Here is a 13,553-nt window from a genome sequence, read left to right as displayed (position 1 = left end):
CACGGCGTTTGCAGGCCAGAAGGGATACATAGTCTCTCTAGTGAGTTGTGGGTCACCTCCTAGTGTGATTTTCCCAGAAAGTCTCAAAAAAGAAGGCGAGAGTGTGTATGTGTGGGTATTTCAAGTCCCCTCTGTCAGAGCTCCACCACTTATTTCTAAGGCAGCGCTGGGCCACTGTACATTTTTCAAGTTTGTATCTGAATTGCAAATGAAGACTTTCTTGTCACATAAACAAGACATCAAGATACTTGAACTCTTCTTCTGGGAGCAGAGACGTGCCCCAAGTTTATCTGTAGATCACACATACAACGTCTAAAAGTGACTCTTTACCGTTTCTGTGATCTTTTGCTAACAGGTTATGGTATAATATCCCTTTGACATGGTATAAGAGACTTCCCCATCTCCTGAATCCAACAGGGAAATCAGTAACCGGCAGCTATAGCTCACCCCTCGAATGTTAGCTTTGCCTCCCAAGATCCCTACCTGTCACTGTGAAGGGACAGACTCTGAATATGGCTCCAGCTTTCTATTTAAATCCATAACCTATGTGAAGGATAAAAGTTAATGACCTCTGCATCTCATTTTCTGGGGTCCTGTCCGTGCCCCCTCTTCCTTCAAGATCACCCTGCAGCTCAATGGGACAGAACAGACGAGAGGAGCCACCGTGCCGTGGAATATATAATGACGTCTTCTGTTAGAGCCCCGAATGGTTATAGGCCATAAAAACACAGGAGCTCATCTTAGAAATCCATGGTCGAAAAGGAGATGTGGACAAAAGGAGGATAGCCGTCATGCAGCTCTTTGTTATGTATAAATATCTTCCCTAAAACTCCAGTTTAAAGTATTTCCCATCTGTTTCAGTTGTTTATAGCCGCCTTGTCTTTGCTGTACAGTGTGAATCTTAATGTTAACTCTCCCTGCTCTTGCAGCTAATGCGGCCTGGCCTCAGTGTATTATCTTAAAGTATCAAGGGTTGTAAATCAGAGGTCTAGGGGCACTCTAAGGAGGCTGAAATTAAATCAGCGTTTCCTCCCATCAGCACGAAAACTGAAACCTAACCCCGAGATGCTGGGAAACACACACACACCGACCCGAGCTCACACATCCAAAGCCGTTAGCTCCAGGTACTTTAACCCTGACGGTAGAGCGGGGTGGGAGCCAGCGCTTTCAGTCATACACCCAAATTTTCGCCCTGCTCCCACTTTTTTTTTCCTGCTCTGACATATAGCTTTGGCCAAGCTCCCAAACCTAAATGGCTGAAGTCATATATATATGCTGCTCAGTATGGGGAGCTTAGCTGAGTGGTAGACCAATTTGTGAGAATAAAAAAGGAGCCATATGGCTATACGATTTCAGTCCAACGCATGGAGGTGAAGCAGATTAAAACCCAAAGGATTTATGACTAATAAAGTTTGAATATTAACTGTAACCGACAGCATTGTAGTTTTTAGGTGGGCCAGACCTTGTATCCTGGGATTACCAAACCAGTTGAAGGTTTTTATTGATAGCGCTTTCAGGAAGGCGGATGAAAAACTGCATATCAAGGAATGAAGGACAGGCTTAGTGTTAGCTCCACACACACTCCAATGCTCATTAACATTAACCTCAGCACTTCAACAATGTCAAGTACCATTAGGAGGCTGATGCAATGCAACAGAGAGCTGGTTACAAATCTGAGTGTGTCCCCGTCACACAGAGCCTGGCACTTTGTCTAGTCTGCATGGATTTAAATAGTGACTTGAAAAATGTGCTTTGCAACAAATCACTGCAGTTTTTGCTTTGTTTTTTACACTTGCTTGACACAAAAAGCTGTTTCAGATCATCAAACTAAATTGAGGAATAAAGTACTCAAACCAACCAGTGGCTTGAGTTGGAGCAATGCCGTCTTTGTTTTAAGCCAGACATAACGACATGCCCTCTGCATCATCAGACCGCAACATATTTTTTAAAATGTTCTTTTTGTTCTAGAATCATAAACACTGACCGTGAGGAAAATAAAGCTTCAGATGTTGATTTCGCTTCATTTCTTACCCCTGGAAAAGTGACTGAGTAATTTTTGTAGGCCAGCCACTGCTGGGAAGATTCACTCTTCTTCATCTGTGGTTAATGGAAACTTTGGCTTTCCAAATAGACAGATATCAGTGACTTTTTCTCCCATCTGTTATTGAATATTAGCTTGGGGAATTATGCGTTTTTGAGGTTTCTTAGCTTACTCTACGCAGGTTCTACGTAAGTAAATTTCTGATTGTACAGATCTGGCAGAATTCAGATCGAGATGTGTAAAAAATATGGTTTATCATGTATAATTCATGATTTTAGCTAACAGGGTTGTAAGGGACTGCAATTAAAGTTTCATAGACAAGGTTATATTGTGTCCGTTAAACAAAAACTCAGAAAAGAAGAAATTTAAAAGGGAGGAAACCTGTCAAGGTGCATCCTGTACCTCAGTCAATGGGCGCTGGAGATGGGCATCAACTCTTCCATGATACAGCAAGGATAAAGGGGAATCGTTGATGGACACGTGGATTTATGGATGTACCTGAATCCTGCTCCGTTGGTAAACCTTGGGTTTGCCCAATGCTATCAAGGTCACCTTAACAGTTGCTCTTATTTCAAGTTTGTTCCTGCCAAACTTCAGCTCTTCATAGAAACTGTATTCCCTGATGGCACTTTAACCATTTTAAAATGGATCAAAGACAAGAACTGTGCTAAAATAATCACAAACCTGGTGAGAGACACATACTGTGAGCTAGTCTGAGCTAGCATAAAATTCATGAACGCTTTTGTGGGAATTTAATGGGATTAAATACAACCTCTGATGATCCAAACATGTATTTTATACATGAAAGACTATTTGAAGAAACTGGGGTTCATGTTGGAGAACAGCTTACCTTTATAAAATTATTCTGGTATCAGGATGGACAGAGAACTTTAGAACATGTCAGCAAATGTTTATCTACAATCAAATTTCTCCATGTGGTTCTCAACCAGAAAAAGGCAGAAGGCCCCCTGGTGGTTTAGAGTGGATTTCTGCCTTAAGTATCCTGGCGCCTTGTTTGGAAATGGAGCAAGAGATGCATGGATAGATTGGATGGAAAAAGACGAGAGTATTGTTCTATTCTGAAATATCATGCAGATCGTCCCTGGGTACAAGTGGCTCTTCAGAGTGAACAACGTCTGCCAGGTAGAGATCACCTTTCAGAAGAAAACCCCTGAGATCCAGAACCAACATGTAATGCAGGGAGTACTGGTCATTTATTGTTATTTAATCTGAACAAATAAATTGCTTTCTTTTTGGCACAACGTTTAGCATTTTATTATGGTTCACCAAAAGGACTTTCATTCATTTATCTTCTGCATCCTGCTTAAGTTGGAAATTTAGGAATTTCTAAATGATAAAGACTTATTTAGTTATAAACTTGATCTCTAAAGCAGAAGTAATGATAAAAGCTAAATTCCTGAGAGGTTTTTAAGATAAACACAGAAAAATAACCATTCAAAAACATAAGATTTCTTTCAAAGCATAAGATTTTATTTAGTTCTGCTCTTACAACAGCAAAAATACCTGGAATTAATTTTCTTTCCCCACCAAAACCCTGCTGGGAAATCATATGTGTTTGCAAAATTTGGTATAAATAACCACAAATCAGAAGTGACAGTTAGCACACAAATAATAATCAATTGTTTATTTCTTTCTTGGGAACTGCAAACTGCAGGGTAGATCAATAAACACGAACCAGACAGTCTCTTAATGTGCTTGGATTTAAGTCAGGTTTCCTATACAGCCCTCTCCCCTGAGAAAACATGAGACCCTTTCTCCACGGTGCGGAGATCAAAGCAACATTAGGTGCAAAGCTGCAGCTGACTGATTTCCTTGATTGCAGATTTAGAAAATGAGCAATGTGTGTTAATGCGTCAACCAAAGAATTTATTTACATCTAATCAAATCAAAGAACCTGAATGATTGGAGGTTGAAGCTATCAGTGAGTAATCCAAGCTTAGATTGGGATAAATGTAGCACCTTTTATCTAAATATAAGTTATTTTATGTCATGTTAGGTAACGTCATGATACCTAAAAATCCCTTAATTCTTTAGTGCATCTGTTGTCCAGACTAATCATCAAATAGCGCTCATGTAGTCGCAATCTTTCTCAAAATAAAATTATATTCTCCATGAGAAAAATCTACTTATCCCAAGAAAGACAAATAAAATGTAAAACTGTGACACATGTTTTTTTCTGATGATCTCAATTTGTAACTCATGCATTTATATATATTTTAGCTCAACCACATGATCCTTTGCCTAAAGCTATGCATTAGTGAGTAACAAAGCTTGTTCACCACGAACAACAAATTCCCAAAGTTTTGCTCCCCAAAGTTTACTTGCTCAGCCGCAGAAGATAACAAGCCGTGCACATCACTTGTTTTCTCTTGTCTGCACATCTGGCTGCACTTTGAGGGCCATTACAACGGCCCCACACGTAAAAGAAACACATGCTGGAAACTTCTCTGGCACCGTCCAAAAAAGTCCCAAACTATTGTGTTTCTGTTGGGTTGGGGGGATTTTTGCATAACAATTATTAGATATGCTTCTTCAATGTCATAAAAATAATGTGAACCAGGACTTCCAATAATTTTCTACAGAATATTGAGTAAGTAAAAGCCAAGCCAGACTCTTTCTACCACACACACACACACACACACACACAAGAAAAAAAAAGAAAGAAAAAAAAAATCGGTGTAAGCTGATGGTTTGAATTTTCTGGTGATGGTTTATGCAGAATTATGAATGTATGTAATTTATCTTCCTTTCTTTCTTGGTTCATATTTTTTACAAAAACCAACTTGTGCCAAACTCTCACCCAGTCACAGTAGACGGTCACTGAGCCTAGTTATGGCTCTACTAGAGATTTATTCCTGTTAAAAGAGAGTTTTCTCTCTACTATCGCCCTGTGCTTAATCAAGACACCAAACTCCACTGAAGTATTTTTGTGTAGTTTCCCAAACTATCTCAAGTGTTTGCTTCATGGTGCCCCAAATTCTGTAAGCTCTTCACTTGTTTAAGGGCAGACAGAGGAAACTTATTACATCCAAGTGGATGTAGATTTTGTTATAGCAAACATAACTGAAGTCCTTTCTTCAACACAATGCCTGGATTATAGCACACAAGGTCCAGACACATCAATCCACCTCCTGTTCCAAACAACAACATAATAAAGCTGATCTGCATCAGGCAGACTCACTCCCCATCCAAAGAAAGCAGTCCACCTTTCTGTGGAGCACATGAAGGAACCACTTCATGTTCCAAAAGCAACCACTTTGCTGTTCCCAAACCCAAAGATCCTCTTCTAAAGTAAGGATTGAGACCCTGCCCATGAAAACAAAACACAGGATCAACAATAGGGAGCAACCAAGTTCAGGTTGTCTGTAGAACAACCTGAACTTGGACTTTGTGCCAAGAATGCAGACATATCTCTTACTTTGGTCATCCAAGTGGAGTGGATTGCCCAAAGCTACATTTCCTGAACCTCATACTCCCTGCAATGCCTTAAGAACATTCCTCAATGGACATCTTAATCCATCTCTGATCCACAAACACACATGGAGTAACTAAACTCTGATACTCTACACAGGATTTCTGTTAAATGCTTCAAAGCTGTAGTCACTGAAGCATTAGCCCATAAAATGTCAGGTAAGTTAAATGACTTTCTGATTGTAATTTCCCTTTAAACGACTTTCAGTGGAGCAGCGATGATTCATTCATTACTGCGAGGGGTAAACCATGAAAAACTGGAACCTTTCCTATGACCACCAATGCTCAATTGTGGCTCTTTCATCCCCAACATCCAATTATAAAACACACAGCTCCAGACATCTGAAGCCTCCAGAGCAGACATGGTGTGAACAGAAATGTGCAATATGATTCCCTCTGTTCCTTCTCAGGTCATACTGACATCTTTAGCAAATTTGTCATCATGTTGTGCCAAGAGTTTGAGAACAGAGACAATGAGCAGTTATCTCTGTCATGTCGCCGCTCCGTATTTTGAGAGTCCCTCGCCTCAATTGTGCAGATGTGCAACACAAAGGAAACGCAGCTCTCAGAAGAGGTCGACAACAAAGCAGATTCAACACAAACAGGCTTTCTTTGTGATTGTTCAATGGACAAAACCTGAAGTAAACTCCATTATATAAGAATTTCTTTGTATCCATCTCTTTCATGTTGGTCTCTTATTGCACAACATGCTCCTCTGACCCACCAACCGTCTGCACATCTGCATCACTGCAGCCATCAAACTTCTCTGGTATCTTCATATAGCTATTAAATCATGAACAAATTAATTAAATTATTATTATTTTGGCAAATATCTAAATCAATCATCAAATTAAGGGGTAAGATTTAACAGGAAGTAGTGGTAAACAATGTTTTTGTTCTTGGTTATGTATGCACATGTTTTCTCTGTCCTACTGACTGCTTTTTAAAACCTGTTTGAAATAAAATCTAAATTAATCATTAATTATTCATGGAAGTTAGAAAACATTGAAACAATGAATTGCTTTTATCATGGCATGTCCACGACTTCCTTTCTGTTGAAGCTTCTCTTAAAATAACTGCTCAAGTGCCCAAATACAAGATTTAAAAGAGCTAAATATAAATAAAATCAAATGTTTCTGATTTTCTTTAGGCAGACAAAGAAGGAAGTCAAATAAAAAAATAAAATCAGGGGAAAAATAAAATTTTTTCACAACCAATGGTGAAAAAAAGCTACATTTTATTAAACAACAAATTTGCTTACAATTTAGTGCACTGCACTACTAAATGCATGTCTTCAAATTTAGATGTTGTCTAATAAATCATAAATCAGAAAAAGTGAGTGTTAGCATCATGTGTCTCAGGTGTTCCCGCTCAAATGCAGCAAATAAATACTTCTGTTGTAGCTGCTGGTCTTTATTCACCTTCAAAAGGGTTGAAAATCCACATTAAACATGATGTATTACAAATTAAGAGCAAACTTAATGTCTGTGTGAAGCAAAAATATTTAAAAAATAGTGTTTCAATAATGTTGATTTGGTGATTGGAAAAAATCAATGATAAAGCCAGTTATTTTTTAAGATCCAGATCGCCCTTTCATAGATTTTGTTAAATATATGAACGGTTCCTTCTGACAGGCCAACAGAAACTTTACTCGATTACTTTTTTTCTGTAATCCTTTTAGCAGATTTGTCTGCAAACTTTGCTGGAACACAGTGAAGAGCTGACATTACACAGTTCTCCAGGACTCAAAATAACTTGTGAAGAACCCTGCTGGGAAACAGGAAATGTCTTTTATGTTGGCTGCTTTCATTAAATAAATAATTCATAGTACAAACCATCATCTGATAATTTAAGCTGCTTTTGTTCCTGTAAATACTTTCATGTCAACAAATACATTTTAAATTCCCATCTGTGTGACGTTGGATGTGCTGGGATTACTTTTGTTTCATGGATGGAACATCCGTGTTGTTCTGCTTCCATTATAACGACACTGTCAGCATCAAAGCAGCACTAATTATACCATGAACTATTCAGGACTTTACTTCTGCAGCCGCTTGTTGGAACGTGTAGGACGGTTCTGCCTTAAGGTTTGAATTGTTTGTTCCATTTCTCATTTTCTGCTAATAAATACTGAATTTTTGCTTGGAATTTCAGACATGTTGTCAGTAGTTCATAGAATAAAAGAACAATGTTCATTTCACTCAAACACATAAATATGAACAGTAAAATCAGAGAAATTGATCATTTTAAGCCATTTAAACTCAGTGGCTAAAAATACAAACCGTTTCCATCGACTATAAGACTAATGTTCTCTGAGTAATGTAAGCTTTTGCTGACATCAATATCAGTATGGGCAAATACTAAAAGCTGCGGTATTTACATCGTATTGGAAGTGAAAAAGTTACTCCCTTAAACTTTTAACAATCTGAGGAATTTTAAGTTATAAAATGTTTCTGGGTCTCAACCATCAGTTTCAGCTCTAGTCCAAAAGTGAAATTTAAATTTGAGTTATAAACTGCATGGCAGTATGACCCTGTCCTCATTAATAAATGGTGACGATGATGAAAACATGCTTCTGCTTAAGCTGGCAGTGTGGCAGTGAACGGATGAGAGTCATGGGACGCACTAGACAAGTCACTAGTCTATTATAAGACAGGTAATTGAACTGAGGAGTTTCTTTTGGCAAGGCGACAGTGCTAACATTGGTGCTACTGCTTTCAGCCACAGGCATCAGATCTGAGCTTCTACGAAAAATTCTCAGCCAACCAGGAAAGCCAGAAGATACAGCGAACTCAGGTTCAACCCGGACCCCTGCTGCCAGCACAATATTAAAACATAATGACATTACTACGCAGGTTTTTCACTTACTCAAAACACTTGGGACGCTCTCACGCTCTTTCAAGATGGAGAGCCCACACCGTTCTTTACAGCCCCCTGCAGACCTCATCAAGACGCTGCAGAGACCACCCATCCTGGCTGATGCTTTTAACATCGAAGTGTGGGCTGCATGCTGGGTAGCGACTCTGCTACTACATGAATAATTTGTCCAAAATGGTAAGAAGTAAATAATTACCTGATTGATGTCTTGGGCATTTTGCTGTATTCATATTTTAGGTCTTAGGTTGAGAAATGTGATTTTTGATCTTGTGCTTTAGCTTTGATTTGCTAAATGTTCTGTGAAACCTGCCTGTAAAATATCATGGCCTGTAAAAGCAGTAAAGACTAACACTTTTTCATGGCTTTAGTCTTAACTTCAAATTTCTATTGAACATGATGGAAAGTCCAATGTTGAATCAATATTTCACATATTTTCTGCTGCTTTTAAACTCCATATGGAAGTCTTCTGTCATTTTCTTACACTTGGCAAGAAAAGCAGTCAGTCTCTCTTTCCATGGGAATTTCTGCAGCAGCTTCTCACTTACAGGCTGACAACTTTTATGACAGACTTCCTGCCGTTTTTAGATCGAGGTTCTCATCACCTGTCGATCACCTCCAGACTGCACTGATTATCCCATGACACAACTGTAGACATGTTCAGCACAGGAGACAGGAAGGGGAGAATGTGACCGTGGGGTAAATTTGGTAAAACACGTAGCCTCTTAACAGCAGTTAATGTTGTTTCTAATAAATTGAAGTGATTAAAACTAGCGGTGCTACATTTTGGTCGAGGTGACTATAAACCCTTGACCCAAATTTTCCATTTTCATCCACCACCAGATGGTTTGTACCAGAAACTACCACAACCCAAGCAAGTCTACAGGAAAATGAAACTTGCAAGAGCTCATCTCATGTGCAATGCATAACATATCATACAGTTACGTGTTCTGAAATGAAAGCCACACCAGTTCCTTTTCTCACTCTATTACTTGTAGTCTTTCACAAAATCAAAATGGTCACAGGATTCAGATTTAAACCCTGCAATATTTATGCATGTGGAGCCCCGCTTGGCTGAGCCCACCTGAGCCACTGAATCTGGGCTGCCACTCAAAAGGACTTGAGTTTTTTATCTTGGCCTACATGCATTCGTAGTTTATTCTTTATTTCTTCCTCCTGGCAGTTGTGAAACGAAGTCCTGTCAATTGCTTGGCTTGTGTTTGAACTTCTACATACAGAAAAAAAAATATGTATTTATGCATATCCATGTGGCTGTAAACATCTCCAGACTTTGGTGTTTTATAATGAGAACAACAAAGCTGCAGTATCTCTATTTTATTGGTAAATAAGAAAAAGAAAATGGTTTTGAGGTGAGATTGTCCTTTGTAGGGCAGGGTATAAATCTTTTCAGAGAACAGATGGAAGAAACCCTCAAGATAATATACACTTGTGTGAATAGTAAGGGACCTATATATTTTGTCAAGGTTTGGACCAAGAAACACTGCCAGGTGCAAAAACTTATCATAAAAAATAAAAGTTCATAATGTCCAAACAACAGTCTAAAGAAACAGACCAAATCAAACATATTTAGGGAAGTAAAGGACTAAAGACTGAGTTTGATGCTAGCTGCTAGCTCCCGTTTTTATTGCTACTCAATGTAAAACAACTTACATTTAAACATCTAATAAACATTAAAAGACATTTTGAAAACATAACCTGGTGGAAATATTGTGTTAGTAATTGAGAAGTTATAATTTATGGCTAGTTCCTTCTGGTTAAAATAAGGTTATGTTTGGATTTCTAGCAAACATCAAAAGACACCAGAAAAATGCTCACATTTAAATGAAATAATCCATTTCTGTGGATAATTTAATCAGACTTTAATCAATCCAGACTGAAAACATCTATTTTCCCTGGCCTTCAACACCAATTAAAGAGAAATGGTGAAGGAGGGAAGAAAATCGCTGCAGCTAAAATTAACTGTTTTTTTTCTTCATATTATGAGCGTTTGGTGTCTTTGTCCATTTTATAATTGTCTTCTTATTTATTTATTTTTTTACTTACTTTTATTTTCTATTGTATCATTTATCTACTTAGGCTATTGAAGCAATTTAGTAAAACAAATAAAAATAAACACAAACCACCGGCTGACTTGTGATTAATAATCAAAATGCATAACAATATGTAGGTATATTGTGAAAATAAAATATATAAAACTCCAAAAATGAACAAGAAAGCTCAATAAAAATAACAGATGTGAACAACATACCTGTATAGGATGGAAGTTAACATTTCCGAGAATATTCAGCCGACATCAGTCCGCCTTAGCAAAGAAACGACATGAGGAGCAATCGGCTAGCCCACTCGACAAACACATTCATTCTTCTGCCAAAATATATATAAAAACTAAAATGAACATCATAAAAACACGCTAGTTAAAAGATAGTAAAACATTTTGTCATATACAGCAACATTTAAACAAGATACCGACAGAAACTCGTGAAAAACTCACCTTCCACCATAGCATCCAGGAACGGGCTGGTGAAGGAGGAAGTGACGTCATGGGCTACGACCGCAACAATAAAACTAAGCGAAACTTTCCCAAAATTATTACATAAATTTTACACAAAGATAAAAATGAGAGATGATGAAATAAATTTTAAAAGTTAAAATACATAAATAAAATTAACATATGAGGGATTTTTGGTGGAATGCATTAGATTTTGTTTTCTCCATGCTACATGTGTAGTCTTTTCCATTGTATATTCATGGACACTAGATATGTTTGACAAAAGATGTTGAATGTTGAGCGATTAGGGAGGAGAAAATGTAGTTTTGATGTAGTTAAATTGCTGACGGTTTGTGTATTACAGAATGACGGTTGGGACAGGATCAACAGCCACAACTATCTAAAAACCAATCAGGAGTTTTGTAAAAATGACTGGAATTCATTTTCATTTACATTGGGGTTGTTGCTTGCTACTTTTAAAAACTGTCAGGGTAGTTTAAATTAAATGACTTTAGGTTAGTTAGCTAGTTAGGTTGAGAAAAATTGGCTCAAACAAACCGTTTTTGCTCAGATAAAATCAATTTGTTGATGCAGCAGCACTTAAGTTGTGTAGATTGACTGACTGAGGGAATAAGTTGTAGTCACTTTATCCTTAAAATGCTTTTTGTCTAATAAATTTGTCCCTTCCAGTGTTTTACACGTGTACCCAAATTTCCATAGGGGGTTGTGTATGCAGGAAAGCTGCATGGTAAACAGCAGAAGGGCCTTGTTGGGGAATCAACATTTTAAGAGAAGGGGAAATGAAGAAGTGGGAGAGCCAGGATGGTTTGACATCTGCCAGGTTGTCATGCCTGTATTCCCAGATGACAATGACTGCAGGCTGCCTCCAGGAGCACAAAATCAATGAAATAATCGGGCATTTGCAACAGACTGGTTGATGGCTTTATCTGGTTTTGTGTTTCTGACTTTAACATTCTCAAGCAAAGATATTTGTATCAGAAAACCACAAGGCATCTGAGGTCATGGCCAGCCATCCTCTTTATCGACGTAAACTTTACCTCACCTGAAAACAGTTGATTGGCAACAGCAGGAAGAGAGAAAACGCAGGAATGAAGACAGATTTCTGCAAACATCTGTTTGCGCTCCAAATAAAGGGAACATTGCACATCTTGTTTCATACTATTACTGATTTTAAGGCAACTCAAAGCCTATATATCTACCTGCTATGTTGGTCTACATTTTTCATATTTACAAAACTAAAGCTTGCAGTTACAAATTAAAAAACTACTGCTTAAACAACCTAAAAAAAAAACATCTTGCTGCTGGACTCTATGAAAGCACATTCAAGATTAATGTGTATTTATTTATTTTATAAGGTTGGTGAAAATATGCAGTGGCTTCCAAACATATTGGAACACTTTTTAAAAATGAGTAGGAAGTGATTAAAAAAAATCAACCACAACTCCTTTAAATGATGCTAAAAGGGAAAAAAATACTGACCACTTTAAGTTATCTGTCAGGGCACAATCTATTTCTTCCTTAAGATGTTCTTTATTCACTCTGGAATGATATCAGGTCACAGAATCAAATCTTTCACCAAACTATACAATTGAGATCAAGGGTTAGTCCATTTATTCATCCACTGCGTCATGCTACAGCTAACTGTTGAGTTTGTTGCTAAAACAAAAAGACTTTTTCCAGGAATGTTGCATTGGAAGAAGATCCAAAGACAAAGCTATTGGCATTTCCCATTGGTCAGAGACTCAGAGCCAAACCAAGAATTTGTCCAAGTTTCCCCACTTTGACCTGTTTTCATCCATAACCCTATTAAATTAAAAGAACTGAGTATAATCATAACCTTCTTCCTTTCGATCAAAGTTTGCTAATTGTTCTTTTCTGTAAACAACAAAAAACTAGAAATAAAAGGAGTTTTATGTAGGATAAGAAATTAGGGATTTTGTCTCTTGATAACTGGTCCTGTGCTTGCAGTTCTGCTGACAAAGTTGGTTCTATTTGGAGAACCACCAGCTGATTTATAGGTCAGCTACAAAGCATCTGCAGGTCCTGAGACCCGACTGGAAAATGGCTACAAGAAAACTTTATTTGGCTTTAATGACAAAATGCTTTCATTGGCTGATGTGTCCAACCAGATTAACGCTGAGACTTAGCAGCGAGGTCCAGCCATGTCAAGTAAGCCACCCACACATATCATTAGCATGACATTAGCAGAGACCTTGACCATAAAGGCAAAGAATGGAGCCAACAAAGTTATGCAAAACAAATGTACAGGTGCCAAACACAACAAAGCCAAATATGTGTTCTGATTTTTGTTTTTCTGTGGTCTACATTTATTAAGGTGAAGTTGATAGTAGCACAAAGACTTGCATTTGTACTACTTATCTATAGTCTTATATGGGTTTCACAAAGTCCAACTCTCATTTCCCATGAAATGTGACCGTATGGAAGCCTAAATAGTTCAAGACTTGCTCCATTTGTGTTTATATCACACCACTGTGCTCAGATCCTGAGAGCAGCTGCATCTGGCCTTTCAGCAAATTGTGCCTGAAATTGGCAATGTGGTCCGAAACAGGTCTGGAAGTAAATGGAAAAAAGGTACAATACAGATCTCCCACTCCT

The 13,553-nt window shown here is 37.9% G+C and overlaps 1 long non-coding RNA gene across 1 annotated transcript in view; it reads right to left on the bottom strand.

The window, feature by feature from the left end:
* The window catches only part of LOC106947428 (uncharacterized), a 53,782-nt gene extending 42,793 nt beyond the window's left edge, over positions 1 to 10,989 (bottom strand). The window contains exons 1-2 of the long non-coding RNA XR_001424987.1: positions 10,920 to 10,989; positions 10,677 to 10,792 (exon numbers count right to left, since the gene is read on the bottom strand). This is a non-coding gene — a long non-coding RNA (uncharacterized LOC106947428). The remainder of the gene's footprint in view (positions 1 to 10,676; positions 10,793 to 10,919) is intronic.
* Between the last annotated feature and the right edge of the window lie 2,564 nt (positions 10,990 to 13,553).

The sequence above is a fragment of the Poecilia latipinna genome, unplaced genomic scaffold, assembly GCF_001443285.1.
Source record: "Poecilia latipinna isolate Pla-1442-1.1 unplaced genomic scaffold, P_latipinna-1.0 Scaffold240, whole genome shotgun sequence".
Taxonomy (NCBI): Eukaryota; Metazoa; Chordata; class Actinopteri; order Cyprinodontiformes; family Poeciliidae; genus Poecilia; species Poecilia latipinna.
This window is presented reverse-complemented; position numbering and strand designations above follow the sequence as displayed.